Source organism: Scylla paramamosain, chromosome 6 (assembly GCF_035594125.1).
Source record: "Scylla paramamosain isolate STU-SP2022 chromosome 6, ASM3559412v1, whole genome shotgun sequence".
Lineage (NCBI taxonomy): Eukaryota > Metazoa > Arthropoda > Malacostraca > Decapoda > Portunidae > Scylla > Scylla paramamosain.
The window spans coordinates 35,024,879-35,036,996 of record NC_087156.1 but is presented as its reverse complement, the minus strand read 5'-3'; the positions used below and the strand labels follow the sequence as shown (position 1 = coordinate 35,036,996).

Here is a 12,118-nt window from a genome sequence, read left to right as displayed (position 1 = left end):
CCATTCTGACACATTAAATTTAGCTCCCTATTTTCCTTCTTTAACTCTACCGCTACCTGGATCTTGGAACCTGGAATGATTACCTGAAATAGCCTTCTTCTGACGGTGGAAATTTACGTAATGTCTCCATCCACAGGCTTTCCTCGAACCTAGAACCTGACCTTTTATGCTGGAGAACGGTATAATAACAAATCTGTCTTCTTATATCGAAAGTTTATTAACATGTCTCTTCACCCTAAATATAACATGTCTCTTCACCCTAAATATCACTCTTGTGACAGTGAAAAATTACGTAATGTCTCCCTTTAGAAGTTTTACTCTAATCTAGAACCTGATCTTTCGTACAGAGGAGCGGCAAAATAACAGGAATCTGTCTTCTTATACTGAAAGTTTATTAACTTTTTTCTTTACCCGAAATATTATTGACAGAACAGCTATGTAACGTCTCCGTCCACCATCTTTACTCTTATCAAGGGCCTGATCTTTCGTACTGCAGAACGGTATAATAACAGGAATCTTTGTCTCCTTATACTAACATTACTAACAATCCCAGTTTTAATTTATTTTTTCCTGTCTTTTACTGAAACACGAAAAAAAAAATGTAATGTTTCTCTTTACATAATTGTAAATACTTTGTTGAAAACCTAATAGCATTTCCCTATGTATTTTTTCTTTTTTTTACGCAAATACAAAAAACTGCAATGTCTCTTCTGCAACTGAAAATCTGGCTACTATCTCCATTACTTCTAAACAGCTTTAAATACTTTACTGAAAATTTCCCACATTAATATATATAGAGCGTGCCTGTTACGAAACGGTTGAACAAGTTAATGTGGCTTTTATTTACACCTGTCACCACCACTACACACTGTGGCCCATATTCTGAAACAGTTCTGCGCCGCACCTACACTACTTTCAAAAGGCTCTGGTTGAAATTATACGGATTTTTAAAGGTCTTGTTATAGTTCTGGTGACAGATTATCAAGATTTCTACATTATTAACAGGAGAAACATTCTTAAGAACCTGGCTCATCATTTCTGTGGCCTTTGAAAATAGTCGTGGTGAGAGAGCAAAATAATATCAGAATATCAGACAAGTCGCCTAACACTTCTGAGGGAACACATTTAGATCAGCCATCGCAGCTACACTCAGGGTGGGTTAGGTTAGGTTATTCTAGTTTAGGATGGGTTGGGTTAAATCAGGTCATGTCAAGTTAGGTTAAGTTAGGTTGGGTTTGGTTTGGTTGGGTTGGGTTGCAGGTTAGGTCAAGTCAGGTTATGTTAGATTAAATCATGTTAGATTTGGTTGGGTTAGGTCAGGTTAGGTCAGGTTAGGTAAGGTTGGGTTGAATTAGGTTGTTAGGTTAGGTTAGGTCAGGTTAAGTTAGGTTGTCAGGTTAGGTTAGGATGGGTTAGGTCAGGTTAGGTTGGACAAGTTTAACCCTTCATTTCCTTTGATTAGGACAAGTTAGGTTAGGTTAGTTCAGTTAGGTTGTAGGGTTAGGTTAGGTTGGGTAAATTCAATCCATCACTAATTTTGGCTTCGTTTTAATCTTCATAAAATGTGGCGCAAATTTAGTGTAATCCTGGAAGACATGCCTGGCAATAGTGAACGAGCGCATCAAATTTTCACGTGTCTTTAACATTATACCTGTTGAGTAATATCGTCTAGGTTTAGTTACATAACAAATGTACTGTCATAAGCAGTGAGTTAAGTTATGCTAAGTAAGATTAGGCCAGGTTCATTACAAACACAGTAACTTAACGAGCACTAATCATACCAAACAAAACACGCCTTAAGTATATTTAAGTTTCTCTTCTAAGTAATTGCAATAATCGATCTTACCTCACAGAAATTCAAACCATATTGCAGTCCCTCATGTTCGTGAACCCCGTAGTAAGTTTTACGTAGATAGGAACTAACACACTGGTCTCTCACTTGTTTCTTATTTTCCTTTATTTTCTCATGTTATCTTGTTCTCAACCTTCCTGGTCTGGCAATAAACAGTTACCAACTATTCGCACTAATCACCAAATACAAACAGTTACAGAACCTTACGCTGCATCGTTTCCTTTGCTCAACGTAACGAAGGAATGTCGTATTGAAATTCCGCTTCTGAGCCTGCAAGGATGAACTCGTGTAATACATCACCACTACGCCTCGCCCTTCCGCGCTCTTCAAAGACAACGCCCTAGGATACGTCAGGGAATGTCTCTGCGCTTCCTCCGTCCCACCAAAGAAGGGAGGAGGGGAAAGAGGCCGGTGGGAGGGGGTAAGGGGCAGGAGAGTGAAGCGGAGGCCGGTTGGTGGGTGGTAAGGGGGGTAGGAGGGGGATGAGGAGGCCGGTGGGTGGAGGGGGGTACAGGAGGAGGAGGAGCAGCTGTGAGAGATGAATTTTTATTTGAATTCTCAGGTGAAACAAAAGAAAGACACCACGACACAGGAGTTCATTACTTACCCCGACACTCACTCAGGTCATGGCTCTCTCTCTCTCTCTCTCTCTCTCTCTCTCTCTCTCTCTCTCTCTCTCTCTCTCTCTCTCTCTCTCTCTCTCTCTCTCCTTTTATTTTCTCCCCCATGTGAAATTTTGAGTCGTGGCTGGAAGGTCATTTCAGGACAAGACGCCTCAACCCATTAGGCAATAAAAACAACTGCTTACTACCGTGATTCTCGAGGGAACGTCTCTCTCTCTCTCTCTCTCTCTCTCTCTCTCTCTCTCTCTCTCTCTCTCTCTCTCTCTCTCTCTCTCTCTCTAAAACTAAAGTAATAAAGATTCTTCGTTAATTTAATTGAAGAAAAATTCGAGTGCAATATTATGTTACTTCACGTGGAAGCTGCTCCTAACCTAAATATTCTTAATGGACGAAGTGATGATCTCAACATTTTACATTTTGCCTTGCCGGCGTGGCAGGGGGGACCGCCATATTGGTCGGAGGTTGTGAAATAGAGCGGCCGACAACAGATAAATCCAAGATGTGATCCCTTTTATAACTCTAACAATATAAAAATAGACCTTCATGTCATTCAGCGGTCAAGTGGTTTACCGGGAAATCTGGTAATTAGTGTGTGCAGGCTGAAGGGGAGGCTGGGTGCTCCTCTCCACACACTGGTATTACTTCTCATCGAAACTTCCGGTGATAGTCGGCATTAAGGTAGCTAAACTGCCGTCTCTTAAGTATAACTGACTTAAATGGTATTATTAAAATTCTAGTTTTCTGTTCTAGGTAATCCTGTAATCTTAGGGCAAGTATTATTTTAACGTACAGTGTTTGAATTTATGATAATTTAAACCTGTGTCTTCTGCGCACATCGAGACATCCCTTGATATTACAAGCCCCAATACCCTTCCTCCCGCCACACTTGAACTCATCCCAACATTCATTGTCTTATTTCTATCTTTCCGAGACAATGCCAGTACTTCCTCGAACTGCCCTTGTACTGAACACCGCCGACATTCTCATTATGTATGTTGTATTTGGACACATACTCCCTCTTCTCTTCAGCTTCTACCTTATAGTAAGAATATACCTTCTTCACGCACACACACACACACAGGAGTAGATTCACTCTGATAACTGGAAAGAAAGGAACATTAAGCCTAACAACTACTTATCTTAAGAGAGTAAGTGCGGGAAACTGGCAAGAAGGTGCGAGAGAGAGCAGCGGTTTGTGAAAGCTTATCTTATCAGGCAGGTAAACCTCACATAATAGCCAAACAATTTTTCTACTGACTGTAAAGTTTTTGAAGGGAAAGACGGTGGAAGAAGGGAGGAAAAGGAGAGCAGATAGTCGGGAGTGTATGGAGGTAGAGTGTCAACGGCAGCACAGTGAACGAGGAAAGGAGTGGTGGAAGCATGGGAAGATACGTACTTAGATCATTAAACAGTCATTACTTACTTAGATCATTAAACAGTCATTACTTACTTAGATCATTAAACAGTCATTACTTACTTAGATCATTAAACAGTCATTACTTACTTAGATCATTAAACAGTCATTACTTACTTAGATCATTAAACAGTCATTACTTACTTAGATCATTAAACAGTCATTACTTACTTAGATCATTAAACAGTCATTACTTACTTAGATCATTAAACAATCATTGCATTCAGAATAATCAGTCGCATTATTAAACCGGTACACACTTTTCCTCTAAGGTTTATTTTAGTGCAAGATGACCAAAAGGTTGTGAAAGATGAGAGGAAACAAAGAATGTGGTACCTTCGTTACATGATCACTTACCACTGTCACATTCTCAGCAGTCACTTCACAAAACTAAGCTTGACTCGGAGTGGTGATCACGTCAAATGCTGGAACAGACCACCAGCAGAATAACTGTCCGTTGTTCCATGTCCGCGTTCCCCCTCGGCACTCCCACCATTAAAAGAACACTTGGATGTATCGTTTTGTTATTTCCCTCTGTAGTTTTTCTTCAGCAGCTCGATCACTTCCATTTCAAGAGCCGTAGACAACACTACACTCCCGTACTCTACATCACTGTGCATCAAAGACACTGTTCACTGGTCAGTCTGACACCCAAGGCTCACGGGAACGGGGGAATCCGGACAATTTGGCCACGGACGATTTGGCCACGGACGATTTGGCCACGGGATGTCACCCTAGGACGTTTTGGCCACGGTGGGTAGGACATTTTGGCCACGGGAGAAAATACTAGGAATCTATTGCACTTAGTAGCTTGCTTATTAAGTAAAGGAAAAAATCTTTAGTCTGTTTTATTATCCAAAAAAGTTCTCTAATCTGTTCTGTTATTAAAAATGTACTAAAATTATTTAAAATTAAAAATAAGAACAAAATATTCATGAATGTATTTAAAAGGGCTACACATTTGGCTGACCACCTCTAAGGTTATGACTTATGCCACGAAGGAATTCTCCAATGGTCTTCTTGCCTTCGTTCAGGTCGAGTACAAGATTGTGGAGTCGTGTCTGCAATTCTTGATAATTTTTTAGGTTAGGTTAGGTTAGGTTAGGTTAGGTTAGGTTAGGTTAGGTTAGGTTAGGTAAACTGAAGCTTCACTCTTTTAATCTCAATCCCATAACACATTATGAACGCCTGTAAATTGAAGCTTCACTTCTGTCTCACTTAGAAAATATAATAAATACGAATATTAATAATAATTGTGAAAATATAATAAATACGAATATTAATAATAATTGTGAAAATATGTAAATAATACAAAATATAATATATATTACAGTAAATATGTTTCATGGCCAAAACGTCCACCTTGGGAAGTTCCCGTGGCCAAAACGTCCTACGGTGACATCCCGTGGCCAAATTGTCCGTGGGCAAATCATCCGTGGCCAAATCGTCCTACACCCCGGGACGGGAATGAGGAAGCCTGCATCACGGCGAGGCGTTGCCACTTCTCATTTAATTGGCTTATGATTTCAAGGCTACGCATCCTCATGTAACCACCATCAGTAGTCTCAGAGGTGATATATAAGGTGGCATTAACTCGATCTACAACCCTCAAGACAATAAGTAACCACGTTATTCTAATTATAATGATTACATATTGTGTGGCATCAACATCCCCGCACCGCCATTCCTCCCTCCGTCTAACCACTTCGTTACCACCCCCACGCCCGCCCTCCTTCCCTCCATTATTCCCACTGCGCGCTACAACGTGCGTACAGTACGGACATTCTACATTTTAATTAGTAGATCCTTCCCACACATCATACTAGTAAATTACAGAGCTATGTGATAACTAGTAAATTACAGAGTTAAGTGATAAAACATTACATCGCCACACCCAAACTGTAAGAGTGAACACCGCCACCCTCACCCCCATCAACACACACACACACACACACACGTCTGGCAGATGCCGTCACAAGGCGTCATACATGTCAAAACACTATTACCATCAATTGGCACATTTCCATACACAGTTCCTGACTCTGATATTCTCACCTGGCCAGTGGCGGTCTGCGGCGATGTTCTTCCCAGGCAAACATTCCCACACCACGCGCCTTCCAGATTTAAAACCTCCGAGTCAGGCGAGCAAAGCAATTCGGAACAACAAACACATCCACAGACTTCTCATTCAAGGCAAGGAGAAAACACACACACACACACACACACACAGCAAGGAAACAAACTCTCAAATCAACTATTCAAAACTCAAACGTCGAAAAACAGCAATTAGCGTTCTATCAGCGGTGCGGTGCTTGCTTAATGCGTCAGTGTAAACCGCAGGCGAGGAGCAGCCTTCCCAGCACCAGTGTGTGGTGGGCGAGTGGAGTTCTGCAAGAGGTGTACGAGGCCCTCTCTCTCTCTCTCTCTCTCTCTCTCTCTCTCTCTCTCTCTCTCTCTCTCTCTCTCTCTCTCTCTCTTCTCCATTTTTCTCCTGCTTCCCTTTATTCTTCTCCCCGCCTCCCTTCACTCTCCGCAAGCTACCTCCTTTATTTTCTTTTCTCCGCCTCTCTTCCCTCTCCCTTACCTCTACTCCCTTCCCTTTCCTTGCTTTCCACCTTCATCCTTTCCTCTACTTACTTTCCTCCCCACCTCCCAGCCTCGCCGCCAAAACCCGCAGCCACGCACGCCATGTAAATGACTAATAATTCACGAAAAAATTGGCCCAGACGAAGGCCCGCACAGCAACCAGACTCAGGCGAGGCGCACGAGAGAGAGAGAGAGAGAGAGAGAGAGAGAGAGAGAGAGAGAGAGAGAGAGAGAGAGAGAGAGAGAGAGAGAGAGAGAGTCCACAGCCAATCGTCACAACAAGGTTTTCACCAGAAGTAAACAAACTGAAAAATTAAACCAAGTCTCCAAACTGGAGAGGAGCTGATGGTTCAGTTTATTTTTTCACGAGTTTACCAGACTGCCTCGCTCCATGAGCTGACTCCACAGCCGCCCTAACGATTTAGCTGGTGAGTGGGAAACTTGTCTAAATTCAGCTGTCTCTCTCTCTATACTGAATTTTCAAGCCGTCCCTTACAGTCAGCAAAATGTGATTGAAAAATAAAACTACGTACAGTCATGTTTGATTATTGAGTAACATACCGTACTCATTTCCACTGCGTCCAGCGTTTGTTCTCTTTTTTAAGTCCTCTGGAAGCTGCTGGGAGTCTGTTCGTCACTAGGTTTTGTAATCGTGGGAAGATCGGAGGATTTCATTTTGAGAGAGGGCACGGTACACAGTAAAGGTGGGCATAAAAAATTACTTGATGTATGATCACGACTTATATATTTTGTGATTCATAAAACATACTTGCGATAATTTCATTAGATTTTTTTTTCAGATAAGTTCAGTTTCGGGTCCCTTCTGGCTTTGGGGTTGGATAGTTTCAAGAGGAGGTTGGATAAATTTATCGATGATGATGACAAATGACAAATTTTGTTTCAAAGAGTTCAGGAGTTGTACTGTGTACGTCAACTGCCTCCTTGCAGTTCACTTGGCTTGGGGGATAATAGCATCCTATCACTATTTTGCTTACTGCTTCAGGACAGTACCATGTTTGCTAATTTTCGATCAGCAATTTCTGATTTTGAACTTATTTTAGCGAGCTTCGTGGATCCAGTCTGAACGGTGCATAACAGCTCGACTATAGAGCATTCTGACTATTGCATCCTTGCCGTGTACACCGCTAGGCCATGGGTGTTTTCAGGAGTTCTCACTTTGTGACAGTGGGTGCCTGGCTCAAGTACCACACCAACACAGCGTTCTGGTGCCACAGTGTGATGTGGTATAGAGTGATATTCTTAACGTGAGTTTCGTCAATTCGTGGTTTCGAAGGTCGCCAGGAAGGTCCCATACTTTATAGTCCTTAATTGTTTTATACTTCAGCCATCGGAATTGGTGTTTGACTCCCTAAATTCTAAATGTTTGTTTCTTACAACTTATAAAAAAATTATATATATATATATATATATATATATATATATATATATATATATATATATATATATATATATATATATATATATATATATATATATATATATATATATATCACTAGATTGTCATTATAATTTTGAGGAAATGTTGGTCTCGGGCAAAGGAGCTATTTATTAAACTTCTTTATCATTTATTCATTTATTTATTTTATTAATTAATAAATTTATTTATTTTCAACCTGCCGTATATCAGTGGTTCCCCCTGCAGAGTGGCTGTCAGGCCGTTAGCTAAGGCATGTCCTGCGTGAAATGCCTTTTGGATTATTGTACCATTATCTGTTTGATTAATTCATATATCTGATAATTAGTTAATTCATCTATAAAATATTTACTTAAAATTACTTTTTTTTCACTTGTTTTCTTAGGATGATAAAAAATACAGCGGAGCAGCACTCCCTGTTTCACCCTAGCTGGCCGAGTCACGTCACGACGCCATTCACGGGACACCGGCGGCACGGCGTCACCAGAACAAGCAATAGGTGATAGACTGAAACTGCCTGCAAAGATTATACTGCCAGTGTGTCTCCACCTATTATTTTCCTATTTAATTACATGATTTACTATGTAAACCTGCTGACGTTCTATAATGGAAATGGTTGAGACAGTCTGCTCGCAACTTTCAATATATGTATGAATGTATGTACGAGTATATATGTATGTATGTATGTATGTACAGTATGTATGTAATGTCAGATAGCATTATATACATTTTACATGACGATGATTCCTTGAAAAAAAATAAATAAATAATAATAATAATCTAAAATAGAGCCTACATAAACATTCCTACGCTGTCTTAACGTAATATCGCATTACCTCGTTTTAACTTCGGTGATATTTAATTCCTTTCCAGCCACAACTATTCCGCTGCCCATTGGTGAAGAGAGAAGTATTTCATAACATGGTCTTGCCGCAGACACGAAGAATGTAAAAATAGTAATGAAGGCTGCTCTGAGCGGCCTGTCTTTCGCAATCTGTCGACCACAGGACGCTTACTGTGAGAGAGAAGCTCAGTGAAGCAAAGCGAGGCAAGAAACGCAAATTAACTATATTCCTGACAACTTGAAATATAAAATAAGCCTGTAACAACTTTTCGTGGTAACTTGATACATCTCCAAGTCAACAACGTTAAAACGATAACTATAAACAAGAACAACGAATAGACACACGTGATTTTGCTGCTAACAAAACGTGAGTAAAACTTCAGTACTGCCTCTGCTCCAGCGCCTCGCGAATCCCGCCTGGAGGAGGGCACCCCAAGCTCCGCAAAGTGCCACGCCCTGCTTCTCTCGACACCGTTTCAGTTGTAATAAAATAATACTAATACATACATATATTCAAGTGACATAACGCCCTGAATACGGAATGGTAATAACAAACAGAGGAGCTGAGTACGATTCGCTCAGTATCTTGCGCCAAACATCCTGCTGAGCTCTCGATTCGCTTTTGATCGCCCACATTTTATTTTTTCCTATCATATGAGCGATTTCAGCGGGTTCCGGAAAAGAAAAAAAAAACATTAAGGGGGTCTGCTGGCAAACTCTGCTGGGGAAAAAAGCAAAAAAGTTGGAGGGGAAGTCTCGGCGGATACATCGCTTGCCTCGACCAACCCTTGGGAGGCACATGGTATTTTAGGTTAGGTTAGGATATTTGAGAGAGAGAGAGATAGAGAGAGAGAGAGAGAGAGAGAGAGAGAGAGAGAGAGAGAGAGAGAGATTGCCTTGAGCCACTTCCTGCTCTTAGCGAGAACCGACCGCCCCAAAAATGTCTAATTATAATCAATAAACAAGTAGGAGAGGGACTTGGCGCTCCGACCCGCTACGTCCCGCCCTCCGCCACTTGCCTCCTGCCGCCGCTCACCCACACTCGGCCCATCTGTCACTGCCCTACTGCACCTGACACGACTCACATTTTGACTCGCTACTTTTGCCCAACTCATCACCCACAACCCAAATATACCAAGCTGACCAACTCTGACACCTCTCTCTCTCTCTCTCTCTCTCTCTCTCTCTCTCTCTCTCTCTCTCTCTCTCTCTCTCTCACTCTCGTCACCTTTATCATTCCTGAATCTGACACACACACACATTTCCCCACAATCCATTTATAAGTATTATTATTAGTAGTAGTAGTAGTAATAATAATTATTAGTAGTATTATTAATAGTCTTAACAGTAACAAATCAGGAGGATCAGGAGAAAGAGGAGGAGGAGGAGTAAAAGGTAAAAAGAAGGAGGAGTAGGGAGATGATTGTGAGATAGAAAAGACTGAGAAGAAATTAAAAGACATAAATAAAGGAGGAGGAGGAGGAGGAGGAGGAGGAGGAGGAGGAGGAGGAAGAGGAGGAGTGGTAAAAAATATGAGAAAGAGAAAGAAAGACTCTGAAAATGAAGAAAAGATGATATGGTGAAGAGGAGAATCATTAGAACTTGAGAGGGAGGGGGGTTGAAGAGAAGAAACAGGAAAAGAGGGATGAGACAAAATAATGCTATGATGATGATGATGATGATGATGACGATGGGAAATAAGAAAAAAATTACACATTATTACAAATACCAACAGACTTTCATGACTTTGCTCTTCGATTTAACTTTCATACACCAAGTTTCTGGTAAGAGAGAGAAAAAATGCATTAAAAACAAGAAGTAAAATAGTAAGAAAAAAATAAAATAAATAAATAAAATACACCATAATTATATACAATCAATTATATGCTCTTACCCCAGGAAAGCAGCTTACTCTATTCAAAATGATAAAGATTAGCCTGGTAACATAGCAATTCATGGTGGTATGGGAGACTAGGACGGCTTGTGGATCAGAAGGGCAGGGCAGCAGTGTAGGCTAGGGCTGTACTCGCCGCTACCTGGCAGTCCTTGCTATCACACACATACTCACCTTTAACCTTGTGGATTTCGCTCTCTACGTTCAATCTATGTACGTTTTAACTCTCTCTCTCTCTCTCTCTCTCTCTCTCTCAGTCAGTAACATCGTCGGAACTACCCTCAATCTTCCGTAACTATTCCGTGGACATTAATAGAAGGTAAATCCAGTTGTGCCACGTCCTCGCGCGCTCGCATCGAGTGAAGGCAGAGCAGCTAGTGGCCTGTGAAGGGACTGGGCGAGTGGCGGTGGGGAAACGAAGGCTTAAAGCAGGTAGTGGTGTAACTTAAGGGGAACTGCTTGAGAGAGAGAGAGAGAGAGAGAGAGAGAGAGAGAGAGAGAGAGAGAGAGAGAGAGAGAGAGAGAGAGAGAGAGAGAGAGAGTCGTGAGGACGGGATGAGTGGTGGAGTGGTGTGTTTGTGAGTGGCGATGACATGAAGTGAGAAGGGAACATTATCACGGGAAGCTGAGATAGTCGTCCTGACAACCTCTCTCTCTCTCTCTCTCTCTCTCACACACACACACACACACACACACACACACACACACACAGAGAGAGAGAAAGAGAGAGAGACACACGTTTCGACATCGCAGTATAAGAACAGGGGCATGTCTGATTTGTTAATAATCTGGAGAGCCAAGGAAGTCACCATTAACACGAAGTGCGGGTGCAGACACGGAAAGTACTTACACATTACAACAGTAGCTTAGTCAAATACCAGTGCATGATACGTTGTGCTCCCATCATGATTGACAACCCATCTACATACTTATAGTCTTCCTGTCAGGTGTCGGGGCCGCGAAGTGGAGCAGAGACCAAGTGTGAAAATGTCATTCGCTTACCTTTTCTGTCTGACGGGTTGTTCTTCTCACCAGCAAACAATGGACGTCTCCTGGAGCTTTAACATCCAGTTCTTACTTGGCAGAGGCTTCAAAGTAGGGTCTGAGCTGTCACAAAGTCAATGTACATCCGACGCGGCGGTGAACAGAGACCGCCGACACCCACCCACACCCTCACACTCGCAAGTAATGCACAGAAACTCCCTCGCTCCACAATATGGCGGGACGCTCGGATCGATCAGTCCTTTCCGCAGGTTCCGTTTTCTCTCATTCTCCAACACTCCATTCTGAATATCTGTTTTTACTATACGTATATATTTATAGATGAACATCAAACTGTTGAGGTATGGATTCAATGTCGTAAACTTTAGTGCCTGATATTCCCTAGATCTTTCCTTTGACAAAATGACAGTTCAGAATTGAAGAGTATCTGGAAACTCGTCCTGCAGCTCACTCAGGGTCTCGCCGCTC

The 12,118-nt window shown here is 41.7% G+C and overlaps 1 protein-coding gene across 1 annotated transcript in view; it reads right to left on the bottom strand.

The window, feature by feature from the left end:
* Positions 1 to 11,894, bottom strand: part of LOC135101658 (calcium-dependent secretion activator-like) — a 503,368-nt gene extending 491,474 nt beyond the window's left edge. Inside the window, exon 1 of the mRNA XM_064005957.1 lies at positions 11,651 to 11,894. The gene's annotated coding sequence lies outside the window, so the exon portion shown is untranslated. The remainder of the gene's footprint in view (positions 1 to 11,650) is intronic.
* Between the last annotated feature and the right edge of the window lie 224 nt (positions 11,895 to 12,118).